This window comes from Pleurodeles waltl, chromosome 12, assembly GCF_031143425.1.
Source record: "Pleurodeles waltl isolate 20211129_DDA chromosome 12, aPleWal1.hap1.20221129, whole genome shotgun sequence".
Classification (NCBI taxonomy): Eukaryota; Metazoa; Chordata; class Amphibia; order Caudata; family Salamandridae; genus Pleurodeles; species Pleurodeles waltl.
Genome location: NC_090451.1, coordinates 127,674,256 through 127,679,658, shown reverse-complemented (window position 1 = coordinate 127,679,658; position 5,403 = coordinate 127,674,256). Strand labels below are relative to the sequence as shown.

General features: G+C 40.3%; 2 non-coding genes across 2 annotated transcripts; both read right to left on the bottom strand.

The window, feature by feature from the left end:
* Positions 1–482: 482 nt before the first annotated feature.
* TRNAT-AGU (transfer RNA threonine (anticodon AGU)) lies at positions 483–556 on the bottom strand. Its single transcript has one exon. It is a non-coding gene; the product is annotated as a tRNA-Thr (tRNA).
* An 809-nt stretch (positions 557–1,365) lies between these two features.
* On the bottom strand, positions 1,366–1,439 carry TRNAI-AAU (transfer RNA isoleucine (anticodon AAU)). Its single transcript has one exon. It is a non-coding gene; the product is annotated as a tRNA-Ile (tRNA).
* Positions 1,440–5,403: the final 3,964 nt, after the last annotated feature.

The window sequence follows — 5,403 nt, the reverse complement described above, 5'->3', positions numbered from 1 at the left end:
CGCAGATAAGGTGTAATTATTGTTTATTGGGCCACAGGTCAAAATCGCTTCTCAGTCCACCTCTGTCTTTTAAATGATGTAGAGCCGTCCAACACTTAAACTGCATATGGTGTTGAGCAGCAAAGAACTTATTTATCAGTAAAAGGGCCCATTAGTTCAAGCATGACGGGGCCTCCGAAACAGACGTTTGGATATAGATAGCCTCACAAATAACATGCAATAAATAACAATCCATGATTCAGAGCCAATGAACAGCCTACATCTATCAGTACATAGGACCCAGACTACATTGCTGCCAACTGAAACTCAATTGTTGCCATAGGCAGGTAGAATTTAACATTAAAAAAAAAAAAAAGAGTTAATTAGCTTGGAAGGGGACTCATGGTATAATGCATAATTATAAGAGCGTGGGTTTGCAGACTATCTATATGTTTTTTGTCAGTTTATTTTCTTTAATCTGTTTGAAAAATGCTTGAAAACTGAGGCACTGCTGAGATTCGAACTCAGGATCTCCTGTTTACTAGACAGGCGCTTTGACCAACTAAGCTACAGCGCCAACCCCATCGCTGACGTCACTGTGTCTTAGTCAGTGTAAAAAATGCCAGCGTGTTCAATTGTTTAAAGCCTCCGTTTCTTTTCATCTGATCCCAACAAAAAGACGAGAGAAAAGCAGACTAAGGAATGGACCTGTAAAAAATAGGTCATGAAAAGATTATATCGGCACACATACATATTTCTATTGATTTCGTAATGTTTTAAAGTATAAACGCCATACACTGGTGGACGAAGTGTTTAACATTCGTGCAAGCTCAACATGCAACCGAAAGAGCAATGATACAAAGATCACCAATATGTACAAGACACGTAAATGAATTTGTGCGTAGCCCACGTGTCCTCCCTACTCCTCACGTGACCCCTAGCAGCCCTGTCCAGTGCTTCACAGAGGTCCCTGACACGCACTGGGTAAAGCAAAGCCCCAGAGAGCTCCCAGAGATAGGAAAGTGGTTTAGACGTTCTACTCGCTACATTCTTTCCATCTCCAAAGATGATGTTAAGCTAACTTTCCCGGTATAGCCGAGGGACCCGCCACTCTCGGAAAGAAAGCGAGATTGTTTTGTCCATGCAGTCCCCGAAATAAAGAAAGCGTGAAGAAGTGCGGGTCGAGTGTACCTAGATAACACTGAGGATGGCGCTTCAGCAAGTGTCAACTATAACTATTACAGCATCCTGTAATCGCTCACACTTTTATTTGGTAGAATAAAGAAAAATCTATTCTGTAAACTGCTACTTAAAAGGTCCTGCAGGATGTTTACGTGGTTTTCTAGTTCGTTAAGCTGCAAAGGAAAAGTGGTAGTAATAGATTACTGGCCCGTACGGGGATCGAACCCGCGACCTTGGCGTTATTAGCACCACGCTCTAACCAACTGAGCTAACCGGCCACACCCCATCAGAGACTCATGCATTGGTAAATAGCTGTATACTGATAGAGCACCGATATACTGATACTCTGTTTATGAGTAATGCTTATGCCATCATCCTTTCCCTCAAGACATTTACGATGAGTAATGCTTATGCCATCATCCTTTCCCTCAAGACATTTATGTGCTCTGGCAATGCTAAGTAAATCCACAACTTCAAACAGAAGGAAGCTACAACTACATAACACAGACATTATATCAATAATTGTACTGAAGGCGACAGGCTATCAAGAACCACAAGAGCCCCAACTCCAGGGAAAATGGACTGAAAAGTAGAATCGCTCCATAGACCCCGTCCAAGTACTGTGCATATGCAATCTTATGCTACTTTGTTGTTTCCTGTTCTACAGGTTGTCCTCATGCTTCTCGAGCTCAATCTCTAGCACACACTATCATAAATTGTACTCTCCGTCCCTAGCCCTTCACTTCCCGTACCCTTTTCTCGGCACTCCTTCAACAACTCTTTTCGCGCCCAATACATTTTCATTGACTTTGAATACTTTTAGCACCTTTTTGGGGTCGAGCCTTCGCTAAAATGCGCGTGCGCATGCGTATCGCTTGTGAGACGCTGTAGTAGTTAGAAAAGGGATCGGAGCCCCGTCCATGTCACATCAGAGTCTTTCATTGGTTCGTGGGCTTGCTTTTTAAAGTCTACTTGCTTTCATTAGTGGAAGGCATGCATACGTCATGTCTTTTCCAGTGGTTAGCCCTCCTCGAGTGCAGCGACCAAGTACTGAAAACATACGAGGCTCGCTGTTTTCCATCAGGTTTGCGGACTACTTTTTCTCTTTTTTCACAGCACGATCTCGCTTGGCAGAAGTCTAGCGCTTTGCATGACATCACCCTGTTATATGGTTAATTGCACTTTTGCCGGTTATGCTAGCGCGCCTGGTCCTTAATAAGTAAACTTACAAGGGGATGCGTACAGGCTGATTAACTTTTTGGATCGCATGGAGTATCCTAGATATGTAGTAATTGATGATCATCAATTATCAATGTACGTATCAATAATCAATAAGCAAAACACTAATCATCAATCGATAATGTCAACATTTCATGAATAACCATAACTCAATTATACATTTTATCAATTTTATTTCCCTATTAGTTACAATACTAGTCCATTGATTAATTCAAACTTTATTTGATCAGCTCAGAATTAGTTAATTAGTGATCACAAATAACATAATCTAATCAGAACTTGAGAAAAACATATGCTGTAATGCTTCAGCATAAGCTAACACAGATTAATATATCAGCGTTAATGGCAGAGTTCAGTAATCAGTTTAATCAATCATTTGTCACTGTTCACGTCACCTAAAGGAACCTTACCTAACGTAGATTAGCATTTTCATGTGGGACTTCATGCAAAAATAATTTAGAACACTAATTTAGAAAACATATAGCTAAAAGAAAAACGTATTCAAACAGCGCAATTGGTACCTAGAAAGAAAGGCAAAAAAAAAATTAACAGTCACTTTGTCATAGCTACCTATCCACAGAATAGATCAGCAACAAAGTCAGTCTTCGTCTTCAGGTCATCAATCTATCAGCAACGCATCAGGCTCTCAAGAGCACGAGCCCAATGACAGAATCTCAAATCGCATCTTCTGCCATCTAATATCTGCATCAGTTCTCCCCTCGTATCTCCGAAATGTTTACCTCTTGCCATGACTTTTTTAAAGGTTTTCCAGTCCATCCTCCTAATTCCTAATTGGTCAGTCAATCACCAGTTATTACCGTAACCAATAACCTTAATTTCACAAATCTATGAACTCTAATATTACGCCGTTCTCAGTTTGTTGATTGGTTCACTGTACGGTGTCCTCATCATCGGGTTCATTAGGTATTGAAAATGTTGCATCTTCTTCTCCAGTCAGTGCCTCTATTGTTCAAGTCCTGGGAAAGTACATTGAGTCTGTCTTACACCAGTATTGTTATATGTCTAGTTTCATCATCTCCTATCGGTACATTGCAGAAAATTCTAGTTAAGCAGATTTTATTAACATACGCGGTTCATGGTCAGTTCAACGCACCAGCTTCTTTGTAGTGCTAGTAATTCAGCTTCTGCATGAGGCCTGGTAACTAGGCCTCAACTTCGGTTAAGTTAACTCTATAATATAATGCAAAACATAGGTTATACATCTCAATATGACATATTACTACGTTATTATTACTCTTTTTCAAATTTTTTATCATTTTAGTACAAGTTCGTATAAGTTGGCTGTCACTCTCTGTGGACACATTTTCAATCGAGCACATTCATTTCTCTACATTTAAATTTTCTATCAATTTCCTGTTAGTCAAAACGCATACACATTCCTTAATCATTTCTAATTAGCATATCTGCTTCAACAGTCCCTCCTCTGATGACTAAATATGTTGTCACACCTTTCTTCACCATCATTGCTTTAATAATTCTGTCTCATTAGTATTTTGTCTTCTTCTCAAATCTTCTCTATGGATTATTTCCCTATTTCTTTCTTCCCTCCTTTGATTATTTTGCGATTTTCTCAATTTTATCTTTTGACACAATTTACATGAACCCCATATTCCTAATATACAAGCAATCACAATTAATATTCTCTGTATGATTTTTAATAGTACCCCATTCCAAATTTGACTAAGCCAATTTCCCTCTGAAGCAAATCCTTTTCCAACCTTTTCTCAAACACCTGGTTATTTCAGTTCTTTTAAGTCCTTCCTTGAGTTTGTCAGGTTAGTGAGTAAGTCTCTTATCGCCCTATAATTATTCAGAATATATGAGCAACAATGCCTAGAATTAATCATCTCACAAACTCTGCTGTCTTTCGCTAAAAGAACGTCTAAAGCAAGCCTATTTTGAAGCTTCATAGCTCTATCCGCGGCTAAATCAGTATCTATAAGGAGTATTGCCCCTGTAAAGTTTGTCAGCATGTTATCCACAATAGTAGACAACTTTCGTATCTTGATGGAATTTAGGATGACTCCCACGGAAGGAATCACTGCACCAAAGTTATCTCCCACCACTGTAGAAGAGGTTACCCTCCTCTGCCGCTTATGGTGTAATTCAGTCAATTTCGGAAACTTCTTTAAGTCATCTATCTAAAATCTTTGGGAAAACTATCCCCAAATAACATGTCCCATACCATCCTCTGGAAAGACGGTAATAAGCATTTGGTCAAGAAATATAATAAATCCTGGGAATCGCAGGGTCCTGACCATTCAGCATAAAAGTTCACTTACTCTGAAACAAAAACACATGCCTACATTCACTCGTTCCCACAAATAAAGTGTCAGTGTGTGATTTTGGCCTATATATACAAAGTTTTCCTACATGTATGTAGTGATCTGAATTCCTGTCCATACACCAGCTGCACCAAATGGCCCTAGCGGATTTGTAAGCCTTGGAGGTACCAGGGGCCCTGGACTGTTGGATGAGTTTGAGAGCATCCTCTGAAATTCCTGGGGTTCTCCAGGTCGACCCGAAATCCTCAAAGCAATGAGGAACAAGGAGTTGTTGAGGATCAAGTGGTGTTGTCGACCTTGGGGATCTAAGAGGAGGTTGGGGATATGAGGAAGCCAGACCGGACGGTCGGTTGTTAGTTCCAATAAAGTTGGATACCAAGGATGAGCTTGCCAAAATGGGGTTATGAGAACTAGTGTGGATTGTTGTCTGCGTGCTTGTGCAAGGACTCAAGGAATGAGAAGGAAGGGAGGTAAAGAAGAGATGACGGCCAAATCTGAAGGAAATCATCCATGGAAAGAGCCTGCAGATCCGGCCTCCAATTGAAAAAGGAAGGAAAGTGGGAATTGAGGGGAGAAGCAAAAAGATCTATGAACATGTCGCCAAAGATGGAAATAAGATGATTGAACACTGAAGGGTGCAGCTGCCAATTGCTGGAATCGTGAAGATGTCTGGAATACCAGTCTGCAACTGTATTCA